The following is a 16,101-nucleotide window of genomic DNA, read 5'->3' on the forward strand; positions in this document are numbered from 1 at the left end:
GGTTCCCACTTCTGCTCCTGATTGTGATCTAGTGACCCTGCTAGAAAGTGCTTGTGCGTGGATGTTGGATGAAGACGTAATAGGGTTCAATTGTGATGAACTGCATAGCAGTTCAAGGTCACATGAAAAATGCCTATCTAGGTTAGGAGCCATTGACTTGTGGCTTCCGAGGAACTGTATCCCACCATAAGTCGCTGCTTTTCAATAAAGAAGCAAAAATTACAAATAAAATAAATAAGTTACATTACTGCATAAGTGTTGGTCTCTCAAATAAATCTATCCCAAGGAAAAGGTGGAAGTGTTGCATGCTGATTAACAGTTTCACTGGAGCAAATATGAAATGATAAAATAGAGCCCAATGTGGCTTTTTTTTAAGGGTAAGTCATGTCTGATGAGGTCATTAATAATGTAGATAAGGAGTTGTCTATGAACGTTGCCTATACAGACTTCCAGCATAAATGAGAGTGCATGGAATTGGAGGCAGTCTTTTGACATTGGTTGGGGGGTAGGAGACAGAGTGAGGATAAAGGGTAGGTACTCTGATTCGCAGGGTGTGACAAGTGGTGTTCCCCTGGGATCTGTTCTGGGGCCTCAACTTTCTGCCATGTTTATTAATGACTTGAATGTGGTGGTGTACCCAAGTTTGTGGGTGATACTAGGTTAGGAGGGGCAGTAAGTAGTGCAGATGGGAGGAGGAAGTTGCAAAGGGACATAGGTAGATTGAGGAAGTGGGCAAAACTATGGCAAATGGAGTTCAATATGGGCATGTGTGAGGTCATCCAACTTTGGACCCAAGAAAATAAACATTTTCTAAATGGTGAGAAGCTAGGAAAATGTAGAGGAGCAAAGAGATTTGGGAGTCCAAGGGCGCATCATTAAAAGCTAATAGACAGGAACAAAAAAATAATCAAGAAGGCTAATGGGATGTTGGCCTTTATCGCAAGGCGGCTGGAATACAAAAGGGAGGAAGTGATGCTTCGGTTGGTCAGGCCTCAGCTCGAGCAGTGCGTTCGGTTTTGAGCACCACACTGCACATCAGGAAGGATATATTGGCCTTGGAAAGCAGATCCACTAGAGGGTTAAATTATGAGGACAGGTAGCATAAACTCAGCTTGTATTCCCTTGAGCTTAGAAGACTGAGGGGTGATCTGCGTGATAGACTCAGAGAAACTAATTGCCTGATGGATGAATTCAGAACAAGATATAATCTTAAAATTAGAGCTAGGTCATTCAGGAGCAAAATAAGAACGTACTTTTTCACACCAAGGGTAGTAGAAACCTGGAATCCCATGGCCCCCCTCCCCCACCCCGGCATCTCCCAACAAGAAGGTTGCGGATGCTAGGACAATTGGAGCTTTCAAGACAGATAGATAGCTTTTTGTTGGGTAAGAGTATCAATGGATATGGAGCGTAAGTGGGTCAGTAAGTAGTGCAGGTGGGAGCAGGAAGTTGCAAAGGGACATAGACCGGTTGAGTGAGTGGGAAAAACTATGGCAAATGGAGTTCAATATGGGCAAATGTGAGGTCATCCAACTTGGAACAAAAAAATGAGTATTGGAGTTGAGGTACAGATCAGCCGTGATCTAATTAAATGGCAGAGCAGGTTCGAGGGGCTGAATGGCCTTTTTTTCATTCATTTTTTTATGGGATGTGCGCGTTGCTGGCAATGCCAGCATTTATTGCCCATCCCTAGTTGCCCTTGAGAAGGTGGAGGTGAGCCGCCTTCTTGAACCGCTGCAGTCCATGTGGTGAAGGTACTCCCACAGTGCTGTTAAGTAGGGAGTTCCAGGATTTTGACCCAGTGACGATGAAGGATCGGCGATATACTTCTAATCAGGATGGTGTGTGACTTGGAGGGGAACTTACAGGTGGTGGTGTTCCCATGCGCCTGCTGCCCTTGTCCTTCTAGGTGGAAGAGGTTGCGTGTTTGGGAGGTGCTGCCGAATAAGCCTTGGCGAGTTGCTGCAGTGCATCTTGTAGATGGTACACACTGCAGCCACGGTACGCCGGTGGTGGAGGGAGTGAATGTTTAAGGTGATGGATGGGGTGCCAATCAAGTGGGCTGCTTTGTCCTGGATGGTGTCGAGCTTCTTGAGTGTTGTTGGAGCTGCACTCATCCAAACAAGTGGAGAGTATTCCATCACACTTCTTACTTGTGCCTTGTAGATGGTGGAAAGGTTTTGGGGAGTCAGGAAGTGAGACACTCGCCGCAGAATACCTACCCTCTGACCTGCTCTTTTTGCCATTTATGTGGCTGGTCCAGTTCCTTATGTTCCTATGTTTGTTATATCTGGAAACCGTGGAATGAGAATTGCAAATTTTCTCGCGTCCTGTCTGGGTCTGTTATAGACTAATTGATAGAGACTGATTGCTGTGATTAGTCAACAACTCCATTATCGCTGTATCATGCGGCTGCCAGGATGCTAGAAGGCGGGAATGAGAGACCTTGGTCTTTTTTTGTCTAGCAGTTCCTATGTTCCTAATTGAAATGAGATTATGAATATTCAGTTTGATGGTAAAACTGTCCCCTAAATGATTGAGTGGAGAGGCAGTTTCCTGACTTCAGTTTAGGAATGTGTGGAATACATTGACAAGTGATCTGAGGCGCAAGAAAAGTAAAATTTGGAGTACAGATGAGGATTGAGGAGGATCAAGGGTAAGGATAATCAAAAACCCCCAAAAAAGTAGTAAAACATAAATTAATCTCCCTTCTACACATTAAAAATTTAACTTATAAGAACATAAGAACATAAGAAATAGGAGCAGGAGTAGGCCAATCGGCCCCTCGAGCCTGCTCCGCCATTCAATAAGATCATGGCTGATCTGATCCTAACCGCCAATCTACTATCACAGAACCATCTCCTGAATCTAACAGAATTAGACACCTGAAATAGGAGCAGGATCAGGCTACACGGCCCCTGGGCCCGCTCCGCTACCCACAGGGCCATGTCCGATCCGAACCTAGACTCATGTCCAAATTCCTGCCCGCTCCCCGTAACCCTTAATTCCCTTTACTTCTAGGAAACTGTCTATTTCTGTTTTAAATTTATGTAATGATGTAGCTTCTACAGCTTTTTGGGGCAGCATATTCCATGGACCTACCACCCTCTGAGTGAAGTAGTTCCTCCTCATCTCAGTTTTGAAAGAGCAGCCCCTTATTCTAAGACTATGCCCCCTAGTTCTAGTTTCACCCATCATCGGGAACATCCTCCCCGCATCCACCCGATCCAACCCCTTCACAATCTTATATGTTTCAATAAGATCGCCTCTCATTCTTCTGAACTCCAATGAGTAGAGTCCCAATCTACTCAACCTCTCCTCATATGTCCATCCCCTCATCCCCGGGATTAACTTGAGCTGTATGGGTGAGATTGAGGAATTGTATTGTAGCAGCACTGGCTGTTTTGACTTATCTAAGCATTCTCTCCAAGCTTGCATTCTGTTACTTGATCTACAATAGATAACCGATGTCAAAAATCCTTTCTAATAAATACTTTCCCTTTGTCTGCAGTGATTTATTAGGCAGGTGGTCAGTCTCTCTTTTAACAAATCATGCAGGAAAGGGTGATTGAGCAAGACTGAAACCAGGATATTGAGCTATGACTAAAGCAAGTCTGTTGAGAGAAAATAGCTGTGTTGAGGGATCAGGAGAACTGAGTTGGAGCAAAACGCAGCCTGACTACAAACGCAAGATGGTAAACAACAGCGCTTGGCAGGAAATGAAAGTGGAAGAAACTAAACAGAGTAAAGAAATAACCGACGACTGGGAATCAGGATTGTGTTTGTGTGGCCTTTTTCAGGCTCTCAATGCCACAGAGATTTCTATGTACCTTGAAACCTTGTTCAAAAGTTGCAATGCCTGCGGCCACCATCTCTGCGGCTGATCCAGGTCAGTCCACTGGAGGATGCAAGCTCTTCATCTTCAGAAACTCTGCCCGTGGCCCAGAAAGACGTTTGATCAGTCTAAATTAACAGTGGAAAAAAAAATAGTTGTATTTAATTAGCACAGTTGCAATGTTCTCATGCTCCTTTATTAATAACATGTTATGAATAGTTGTACTTTTACAATGTCCTATCATGTTGAAATGTCTCAAAGCTTCACACAATGTATTTTTTTTTGTTGAACCGCAGTGACTGTTGTGTAGTTAACCACAGCAAGCATTCTGCGACAACAGTGTCCCAGAAACAGCAATGAGATGAATGGCTAGTTTGGAATTAAAAACAAAGGAAAACTTTGTGCAAAGTGATACATTTTGGTAGGAAGAACGAGGAGAGGCAATATAAACTAAAGGGTACAATTCTAAAAGGGCTAGCCACACATTTAGAAAACAAATGTGGCAGATTGTTGGTGACGTCAAAATAGGAGCAATTGTGTCATCGGCAACCTCACCTTAAAGGATAACAAGAAACATCTAAATAGTTTAACGCAGTAAAGTGCAAAATGATACATTTTGGTAGGAAGAACGAGGAGAGGCAATATAAACTAACGGGTCCAATCCTAAAGGGGGTGCATGAACAGAGAGACCTGGGGGTATATGTGCACAAATCGTTGAAGGTGGCAGGGCAGGTTGAGAAAGCAGTTAAAAAAGGTTACGGGATCCTGGGCTTCATAAATAGAGGTAGAGTACAAAAGTAAGGAAGTTATGATGAACCTTTATAAAACACTGGTTTGGCCTCAACTGGAGTATTGTGTCCAATTCTGGGCACCACGTTTTAGGAAGGATGTGAAGGCTTTAGAGAGGGTCCAGAAATGATTTACGAGCGTGATTGCAGGGATGAGGGACTTCAGTTACGTGGATAGACTGGAGAAGCTGGGGTTGTTCTCCTTGGAGCAGAGAAGGTTGAGAGGAGATTTGATAGAGGTGTTCAAAATCATAAGGGGTCTGGACAAGGTAGATAGAGAGAAACTGTTCCCATTGTTGGAAGGGTCAAGAACCAGAGGACACAGATTTAAGATGATTGGCAGAACCAAAGACGACATGAGGAAAAACCTTTTTATGCAGCGAGTGGTTAGGATCCGAAATGCACTGCCTGAAAGGGTGGTGGAGGCAGATTCAATCATGGCTTTCAAAAGGGAATTTGATAAGTACCTGAAGGAAAAAAATTGCAGGGCTCTGGGGAAAGGGCAGGGGAGTGGGACTAGATCAACTGCTCTTGCAGAGAGCCGGCACGGGCTTGACGGGCCGAATGACCTCCTTCTGTGCTGTAACCATTCTATGATTCTAGTGCAGAGAACAGCTACAAGGCTGATCCCCAGTGTAAAAGGATGGAGTCATGAGGAAAGGTTCATAAAACTCCAACCCTTCAGCCTTAAAAGGAGGCAAAAGAGAGGCTCCCCAACATCTCTTTCCTCTCAAGTCCTGTCGCCTCCCAAATCCATGCCAATCTTTTCCGTAACTCCATGTTTGAATCCCTCCAATCAGGTTTCCTTCCCTGCCACATTACCGAAACGCCTCTTATCAAAGTCACAAATGACATCCTATGTGACTGTGACCATGGTAAAGTTTCCCTCCTCGGCCTTCTTGACCTGTCTGCAGCCTTTGTCACGGTTGACCACACCATCCTCCTCCAACGTCTCTCCACTGTCGTCCAGCTGGGTGGGACTGCACTCGCCTGGTTCCATTCTTATCTATCCAGTCGTAGCCAGAGAATCACCTGCAATGGCTTCTCTTCCCACTCTCGCATCGTTACCTCTGGTGTCCCCCAAAGATCTATCCTTGGTCCCCTCCTATTTCTCATCTACATGCTGCCCCTCGGCGACATCATCCGAAAACACAGCATGAGTTTCCACATATACGCTGACGATACCCAGCTCTACCTCACTACCACTTCTCTCGACCTCTCCACTGTCTCTAAATTGTCAGACTGCTTGTCCAATATCGAGTACTGGATGAGCAGAAATTTCCTCCAACTAAATATTGGGAAGACTGAAGCCATTGTTTTCGGTCCCCGCCACGAACTCCGTTCCCTAGCCACTGAATCCAGCCCTCTCCCTGGCAACTGTCTGCAGCTGAACCAGATTGTTTGCAACCTTGGTGTCATATTTGACCCTGGGCTGAGCTTCCGACCACATATATGCACCATCACTAAGACCGCCTATTTCCAACTCCGTAACATCGCCCGACTCCGCCCCTGCCTCAGCTCATCTGCTGCTGAAACCATCATTCTTGCCATTGTTCCCTCTAGACTTGACTATACCAACGCACTCCTGGCCGGCCTCCCATGTACTACCCATTGTAAACTTGAGATCATCCAAAACTCTGCTGTCTGTGCCCTAACACTCTCCAAGTCCCGTTCACCCATCACCCCTGTGCTCACTTACCTATATTGGCTCCCCATTAAGCAACGCCTTGATTTTAAAATTCTCATCCTTGTTTTCAAATCCCTCCATAGTCTCACCCCTCCCTATTTCAGGAATGAGGGAATACAGTTGCGTGGATAGACTAGAGAAGCTGGGGTTGTTCTCCTTGGAGCAGAGAAGGCTAAGAGGAGATTTGATAGAGGTGTTTAAAATCATGAAGGATTTAGATAGAGTAAATAAAGAGAAACTCTTTCCAATGGCTGAAGTGTTGATAATGAGAGGGCACAGACTTAAGGTGATTGGCAAAAGAACCAGAGACGACATGAGGAAAAACTTTTTAATGCAATAAGTGGTTAGGATTTGGAATGCACTGCCTGATAGGGTGATGGATACAGATTCAATAGTAGCCTTCAAAGGGAATTGGATAAATACTTGAAGGAGAAAAAATTGCAGGGATATGGGGAAAGAGCGGGGGAGTGGGGCTAACTGGATTGCTCTTCAAAAGAGCCAGCGCAGACTCGATGGCCTCCTCCTGTGCTGTACTGTTCTGTGATTCTATGATCTCTGTAACTACCTCCAGCCCTACAACCCTCTGAGATATCTTCGCTCCTCAAATTCTGGCCTCTTGAGCATTTTAATCACTCCACCATTGGTGGCCGTGCCTTCAGCTGCCAAGGCCCTAAGCTTTGGAATTCCCTCCCTAAACCTCTCCGTCTCTCTTTCCTCCTTTTAAGACTCTCTTTAAAACCTATCGCTTTGACAAACCATCTGCCCTAATGTCGTCTTACATGGCTCGGTGTAAAGTTTTGTTTGATAATGCTCTTGTGAAGCGCCTTGGGATGTTTTACTACATTAAAGGCGCTACATCAATATTTCTTTCTTCTTCTTCTTCTTCCGCCTGACACTAAGTGCAATCAAAAGTGCTAATCGAGAACTCTCTCAAGTTAAATCATGATTGCAAGTCAAAGACTTGATGGGTAACAAACCAATGCACAGTTTAGGAATTTCTGGAAGTAACTTCTTCAGAGTGATTAATGCCAAGGATAATCTTCTGCAGAGGGGAGTAGAGGCAAACGAGTCCAGCATCATTCAAGAAGCAGTTAGCTGCTGTGATCGAAGGATCTTTCAAAAGATGAACTAGTTATAGAGTCATAACGTCACAGAAGGAAGCCATTCAGCCATCGTGTCCGAGCCTCTTTCATCTCTACTTGTCTTTTGAGTTTGGGGATTCAGTTGACTTCTCCCTTTTGAAAGGAATGATACACAAACCGAGAGGGACACAATATCCTGTACGTATCTGGCACTATTATCTGTGCAACATCTTTGTAGTCCAGCTGTTGGTTTCCCTCTGTGGCTAGAACCGCAGTGGCAAAGGTAACGTTTTATTTTTTTTTAAACCTGTTAGTCTGGTGGGATCGACTATGCATATGAATCTTGATGTTCTAGTGCGGTTGAAGGAGATGGAGCATTCCTGAACAGTTTAGTAAAACGTATTCATTCATTCCTCCTGACAATGTTGAGGTGGAGTGGGGGAGCTCTGGAGCCCAAACAATATACCCGCCATGGGTTCCAAAATTGCAGATTGTACATTTTAAGTGGATGTTTGTGGTCCAAGGTTGCCTGGGGAGTGTAAAAAAAAAAGTACAATAAATCCTAGCTCAAGCAAGAAAGATCAGGGTAAACCATTGGAAATTCTACATTAAAGCAAGCAATGTGAGAGTTGGGGAATGTGAATTTTTCTTTTATTTGTTCTTTTGACAAGGCAATATTTATTGCCCATCCTTGAGGCCATTGAGAGTCAACCATGTAGTGTGGCCCAGACTAGAGTTTTCCCATCTTCAATATTTCTATAACTAATGAATGAAAATGGTCAAACAAAATGGAATAGAAAACACACTGGCCGCAATTGGTTGGGTTTGGTGCGTGGGTGCAGTTAAATTGTTAAATGGGATTCCCAGCCTGATCCCGCCTCCAACACACCTACTTCTAGTTTGGACAAGGGATGGGAAGCCAACCCGCTCCCAGGGGGCAGTAAGTCAATTTAAATATTATAATGAGGCAGAAAGCCTCTTTTTCCCCCTCCATTTTGTATTTAACTGCATGCGGATGGGTTTCACACAATTCCTGAAACCCAGCAGTTAAACCAAGGCGGGACTGCTGCATCCAGGAGGTAAGTGGCTTTATACCGACCTCCTGGATCCAGGGTCCCTACCTAACCCACCCCCCGCGATCAGAGACCCCCGCACCCCCCCCCCCGCTCCCCACTACGAGGCCTTCGTTCGCCTTCCAGGCCTCCGATCCCCACAATGAGGCCTCCCCCATGCCCCCCACCCGCCACTCCACCGATGATGCTGAGGCCAGCCACAATCCTCTGGTGCCCGGCCTCGATCCTCTTTTTTTTTTCCACCCCCACTGATCCCTGACCTCCCCCCCCCCCCCCCCCCCGCCCCGACTCCCCATGAAGCCAATCCCTCTGACTGACACCTTGCTCCATCTCCGCATCTGAGGCCTACCCGTCCGCAGCCAGCCAGAGCCTCTCAATCTGGCTGGCTGCGGGCGGGAATCGGAGGCCTTGCGTGCCAATCAGGCCCTGCCATTAAAGTCGGCAGAGCCTGCGGGAAACACGGCCTCCCGGGTTTCCAGCCCGCCTCTGAGGCTCCCCTGCCCCCAACCCCACCTACCTGGAGAAAACTCTGGCCACAATTTCTTTTAACACCTCTGACATGAATCAGTCATTCACGAAAGAAAGACTTATGAAATAATACTGAGCGGCCTGCGGGTGGCGCTGTCCAGGGAGAGTATAAATACTCGGGCACGGGCCCAGCTTGCGCAGGACATTCTTAACAGGAACTAGTGAAGGACACAACTAGACCGCCATGTTGTAAAACAGTTGATTAAAGCTTTGTTTAACGCTTGGACCACGTCAACCTCTATGGCCTCTCTCGCGGCAGTGTGCCTGAGAATAACCTTTCATTCCTGGAGACTCCAGGACAATCCTGGAGGGTTGGCAACCCTGGCCCAGACTGGGTCGGGATGGCTGTCTCTCTTCCCTGAAGGACATTAGCGAAGCGGTTGGGTTTTTATGACCGCCTTGCACCTCTGATGGTCATTTTTCGGCGCCAGCCACCGATTAACCAATTGTGGAATTGAATTTCAAAACTTGGCCTGGTGGCATTTGAACTCACGAAACTGCAACACTAGCATAAGCAAGAGGGAAATGGTTGTAGAGATTGCAGAAATGAAGCAGCAAGACTGGGACTGGATACGACGCTTCAAACCAATCTTCTAGTTTTAATCTCTAGTAAAACTGGCAAAATCTTTAGCACCGGGAGGCTTTGTTGGTGCTTTAAATTGTAGAATCTATTCTCTCAAGAATGATTCAAACTCTCCTGCAAAGCTCTGCTGAGTCCTTACCACAGCTTTTATTGCTTGTGGCTGATTGGTAAGTGCGTTTTTGAAACAAATATTCCAAAAGCCTGTCTTGGGCAATATAATAGTGTCAGAATGATAAAATAGTGCTGGAGCAGGAAATTGAGGAGCTGGGTTTCAAACCTGCAATCTGGAAAAACCAGACCGAGTATTTCACACTTTCAGTTGCTCTGTTCCATAGTGGAAATATCCAATGGGGGGGGGGGAAAAAAGAGACAACAACAACTTGTATTTATATAGCGCCTTTAACGTAGTAAAACGTCCCAAGGCGCTGCACAGGTGACACTGAGCCACATGAGCTGTTGGGACAGGTGATCAAAAGCTTGGTAAAAGATGCTTTAAGGCGAGTCATAAAGGAGGAGAGAGAGGCGGAGAGTTTTCGGGAGGGAATTCTAGAGCTCGGGGGGCCCAGGCAGCTGAAGGCACGGCCGCCAATGGTGGAGAGATTAAAATCGGGGATGCACAAGAGGCCAGACGTGACCATGTGCTGGCCTTTCCTAGACCATTGCCATTGGGTAACCAATGAAGGGTCCTACACCATTGCAACAGTTCAGTTAAAAAGTGGAATCTGCTCCAGGTTCACTGTAATTGCAATAATATTTTACATTTTTATTTACAATAATTACCATTTGAAGTTTCCAATGTTTGGAATTTACTGTGTAATCAAAACTAATTTCCAAAAAAACCTGATTTATTTTCTGTAAAATATATTATAATTTTTCACGTATGAAGTAAGAGACTCCTTCCCCCAGAGGCTCATTGTAACCTGCAACCAGTAGCAGTCTCGCGTGGTACGCTAACCTGATGCCACCTCTGCAGGTCTTGTGTTGGGGCACTGCGATCCTTCTCGTTGCCCAGGCACACATAATTTGCAGCAAAACTGTCGATCTGGCACTGCCGCGGAGTTTCTTGTACAGCTCAGTTGCTAGCTCTCTTGCCTCTGAGTCAGGAGGGTGTGGGTTCAAGCCCCCACTCCAGAGAATTGAGCACATAATGTAAGCTGACACCTCAAAGCTGGTGGTGCCACCTTTCAAATCAAATCAAATCAATTTTATTTGCCATATGTATTACAGTACTACAATGGAATGTTTTTACTCCCCGATCACTTCCACAATAAGCTGTGGGAGCTCACAGAGACACGTCGCTATTGTACAGCGCCATGTTCAGTAAAAGTCAATTCAATTGCGTCCAATGGCAGTGGGAACGCGATGTCCATCAGCCGCTCCGTCTCCGCGGACTCCTCCTCCCTGTTGCCGGCTCCACAATATGGTGTCCTTCTTCTCACGCTCACCGTCTGGCCTCAGGTCTCCATGCCCGGCTCTCCCTCCTTCCCCTCGAACTGCGAGCTTCCCGCACTGTCGCCGGTTCAAATTTTGCAACGGCCCAGGGCCTGCCTCTCGCGCTCATGTCCGGCCTCCAACCGCCATGCCTGGCTCCCCTCCTCCTAGTCCGAAACAGAAATTCGCGACGAGGAGCTGCCGGGCGACGTGCCGAAGCGGGTCTTCGTGGCTGCTGCTGCTGCTGCCGCTTCCCGCTGCTGCGCTGCCTCCGCCCGACTCGCCAAACACATCGCTCCGGCATCGGGAGCGGGCGGTGGGGGGTGCGGGCCGTCCGAAGCAGGAGAGCGCTTAGCTCCGGACCGCCTCGGTCGCCATCTTGAATCGAATGGAGCTGATTGGAGCGCTAAATCAGGTGCTTCACACCTGTCTTAAGGCGCAAAGGCCGAGGAGCGAGGCGCTACGTCAGAGCGCTGGCGAAGCAAAGAAAGGCAAATCAAAATGAACCTGCAAAGTGCTGCTCAGTACTCAAAACTCCTTCACACAGCGTTGAATCTCTCCAGAAGTCTCTCTCTCTCTCTCTCTCTCTCTCTCTCAGAATGTGTGGTGCAAAAATGTCACCGACAAAAAAAGGCAGGAAGCGGTCGCCTTTAAATAGCGCTCCCCAGTCCCTTTCTGACAGCAAAACGCTCCCCTCAACCTGTCGTTGCTAGCGGCAGGTGGTAAGGCAGGGGGCGCCACTCAATATCTGGTCCGGGGCGCTACCGGGGCGTTGCGCACTCGACTGACATCACAATCTATGGCGCAGAAGATCGTGGCGGTAGTGTTTAGCGCTGCCGCAAAGTGTCTAGTTAATTTCGCGAGCAGCGCAAACATCGCCGCGCCCGGGCGCTAGTTGCTTTGCGCCCCGTTAGTGCCCTCTTAAGGCGCTAACGGGAGGCGCAAACAACTGAATTTTTCCCCCATTAAACCTACGCTCAACCTGCCTGTTCAGGTGGATGTAAAATATCTCATGGAACTATTTGAAGAAGAACAGTGGAGTTCTTCTGGTGTCCTGGCCAATATATATTCCTCAACAAACGTCATTAAAATAGATTCTCTGGTCAATTTTTCTCACTGATCTGGCCTATACTCTCTGGGGTTTAGAATGAGAGGTGATCTCATTGAAACATACAAGATTCTGAGGGGGATTGAGAGGGTAAATGCTGAGGGGTTGTTTCCTCTGGCTGGAGAGTCTCGAACCAGGGGTCACAGTCTCAGGATAAGGGGTCGGCCATTTAAGACCGAGATGAGGAGGAATTTCTTCACTCAGAGGGTTGTGAATCTTTGGAATTCTCTGCCCCAGAGGGCTGTGGATGCTGAGTCGTTGGGGCAGTAATTCCTCCCCAAACGCGCGAGTACGGAAGGGGTACTCACGCGTCTGGCTGGAGGAAATGCCGGTTTTTAGCATGCACAGCGCATGCGTTGAAAACCGGCATTTCCTCTCCTCTAACCCAAGAGTTGAAGAGGCTAGCGCGTGCACTGTAGGGGGCAGCGCGTGCGTCTTGGATTTCCTCTGTTTTGGGGGATTTGCGCATGTGTAAAGGCCTCCGGTCTTTACGCTTGTAAAAAGCACATGTAAGTATTTATTTTTACAGGTAAGTGGTGTTTTAGTGCAATTTAGAATTTTTTTTTCCACAGGTTTATTATTTTAAAGAATCTACAATAAGGTAAGTTTAGTTTTAGACCCTTTTTATTAAAAATTAATTTTTTTCAAAAAAAATTATTGTTTAAATTATTTTTTTAAACTTATTTATACTTAATTTAATGATTGGGATGTTTTTTAAATTTTTATTTAAAGTTTAAATAGTGTTTTGGGCCCCCGTAGGTTTCATGAGCTGGACAGCTATTACTCTCAAACTCATGAATGAACCTTCCCCTCCCCTGATTGATTGTACAGTGCTCACCTGATCCCAGCCGGCACATCGCACTAACTACGCCGCTGGATCAGGTAAGCACTGCGCGCTGACATCTGAACCGGGCCAGGGACAGGAAATGCAAGCAGGCCTGGGCTTCAGATGACAGCGCGCCGGGTGAGTGCAGACCGGGGGCTTGCACGCGCGGCAAGCCCCCGATCCTAATTTCAGGGCCATTGAGTATATTCAAGGCTGAGATCGATAGATTTTGGACTCTAGTGGAATCGAGGGATATGGGGATCGGGCGGGAAAGTGGAGTTGAGGTTGAAGATCAGCCATGATCTTATTGAATGGTGGAGCAGGCTCGAAGGGCCGCACGGCCTACTCCTGCTCCTAATTCTTATGCTGGTTGTGGGACCTTGCTGTGTGCAAATTGGCTGCAGCATTTCCTACATTACAACAATGATTGCACTTCAAAAAGTACTTCATTGGTTGCGATGCACTTTGGGACGTCTTGAGGAGGCGGAATGTGCTACATAAATTAGGTTTTTAAAAATTTAAATGAACAATGCGAATTTAGATGGGGGGACATGGACTTTGTTACACTAATCCTGTGCCTGATCTGCTTGTGGATTGTGGTCAGGTTACAGTTGATTTAAGATCTGAAGTTTCCAATGTTTAAAACTTGCTATAAATTACTGTGTAGTTGGAACTATTTTCCATTAAAAAAAAACTATACCTTCTGGAAATTATATTAGAATTTTTCATGTATGAAGTGAAAAATGGACTCAAAATGCAGATGTCTCCTGTGTTGACATTACATGTCGAAAAAGTTTTACAGCAACTGGGAGAAGTGAACATTTTGAATGAGAGTGTATTCTACATAATGGTAATATTTTTTCTTGGAGCTCATTGTATAAAATGTTCAGGTTTCCCTTGATTTTGGGGTAAGGGAGGTCGGGTTGCCAACTCTGGTTGGATGTGTTCCCGGAGGTTTCATCACATGACCTCATGCCTCCAACCGCCCTGGCATCGCACTTCTACCATCGATCGCCTAAAACCTCCATCCTCAGGGTTGAAGACCATCCCTCCCCCACCAATTGGAAGGCAAACCGATTCTTTATTACCCGATTGGTTGATTCTTCGCTGCATCAAATTGCCCCATTTCCAATCTCCAATATTTTTATAACTAATAAATCGTAGTGTTCAAAGAAAATGACAGAAAAACCTTATTTTTTATAATGCCTCTATGATTTTTTTTCTCCTGGGTTGCTCGCAGCAGTGTCCCAGAGATTAATCTTTAATTCCTGGAGACTCCAGGGCAATCCTGCAGGGTTGCCGACCCTAAGGGAAGTCTGCAGATATTATTTTTCCCAATATTTGGCACAGTGATGTTAGATGGTAAAAGCTCATGGTGTAGGGGGTAACATATTGGCATGGATAGCAGACTGGCTCGCTAACAGGAAACAGAGTAGGCATAAATGGGTCATTTTCTGGTTGGCAAGATGTAACGAGTGGTGTACCGGTGGGGCCTCAACATTTTACAAGTTATATAAATGACTTGGTTGAAGGGACCAAAGGGATGGTTGCTAAATTTGCTGATGACACTAAGATAGGTAGGAAAGTAAATTGTGAAGAGGACATAAGGAGGCTGCAAAGGGATATAGATAGGTTAAGTGAGTGGGCAAAGATCTGGCAAATGGAGTATAATGTGGGAAAATGTGAAATTGTCCATTTTGGCAGGAAGAATAAAAAAGAAGCATATTATCTAAATGGTGAGAGATTGCAGAGCTTTGAGATGCAGAGGGATCTGGGTGTCCTAGTGCATGAATCACAAAATGTTACTATGCAGGTACAGCAAGTAATTAGGAAAGCTAATAGAATGTTATTGTTTATTGCGAGGGGAATTGAATACAAAAGTAGGGAGGTTATGCTTCAGTTATACAGGGCATTGGTGAGACCACATCTGGAGTACTGTGTACAGTATTGGTCTCCTTATTTAAGGAAGGATGTAAATGCGTTGGAAGCAGTTCAGAGAAGGTTTACTAGACTAATACCTGGAATGGGTGGGTTGCCTTATGAGGAAAGGTTGGACAGGCTTGGCTTGTATCCGCTGGAGTTTAGAAGAATAAGAGGTGACTTGATTGAAACATATAAGATCCTGAGGGGTCTTGACAGGGTGGATGTGGAGAGGATGTTTCCTCTTGTGGGAGAATCTAGAACTAGGGGTCACTATTTAAAAATAAGGGGTCGCCCATTTAAGACAGAGATGAGGAGACATTTTTTCTCACAGAGGGTCGTGAGTCTTTGGAACTCTCTCCCTCAGAGGGCAGTAGAAGCAGAGTCTTTGAATATTTTTAAGGCAGAGGTAGATAGATTCTTGATAAGCAAGGTGGTGAAAGGTTATTGGGGGTAGCTGGGAATGTGGAGTAATTAGATCAGCCATGATCTTATTGAATGGCGGAGCAGGCTCGAGGGGCCGAGTGGCCTACTCCTGCTCCTAATTCGTATGTTCGTATGTTTTAATAAAAAGACAACACGTGGGATGTAGGCTGAAACCAGCAGTTGCTACAGGTTGATCTGTTATAGTTATGAAATCTGACCTTGTTCTGGCTTGTGCTTAGTATTTAGACTTCAACTAAATAGAATCCACTAAGGTGTCCTTAACTTGACAAGTCACTTAAGCAATCATCTTTAAGGTGATAAAAGTAAGTAAATAATTGCTTTGTCACATTATTAGTTAAGATGTGTGTATTTACATGATCTGAGGCCCCAAGTACAATAAGGGAATCCGTGAACAATAAGGTAATATGTGAAAATTGGCATCGGAGAGAGTTCACAGTATCACACAGCACAGAGGGATATCGCACACATGCGCACGGGGACACAAACCCAGACACAGACACATGCTCAGATAATCACATTCATACGTACACACTAGAAGATGTCCCATGGTATTGTGACTGCGCTCTACTGGTGAATTTGCGGTGTTTACTGAGGACGCAAGAACTTTATTTTTCCTTTGTTGCTCCTGAAAGCAATTCTCTTCAGTTATTTACATGATTTTAAAAGATCTTTTCTCCCTCCTTGCTTCCCTTTTTGTGTTTTTCTTGCTGAAGCTTTAGTTGGTGTAACACTGGCCGGGGAGGTTTTGCACACTGTCTAGACTCCAGTGAGTCACCATGTTTTGCCATCACCT

This window comes from Somniosus microcephalus, chromosome 2 (genome assembly GCF_052327205.1).
Source record: "Somniosus microcephalus isolate GS21.2 chromosome 2, FLI_Smic_1.0, whole genome shotgun sequence".
Lineage (NCBI taxonomy): Eukaryota > Metazoa > Chordata > Chondrichthyes > Squaliformes > Somniosidae > Somniosus > Somniosus microcephalus.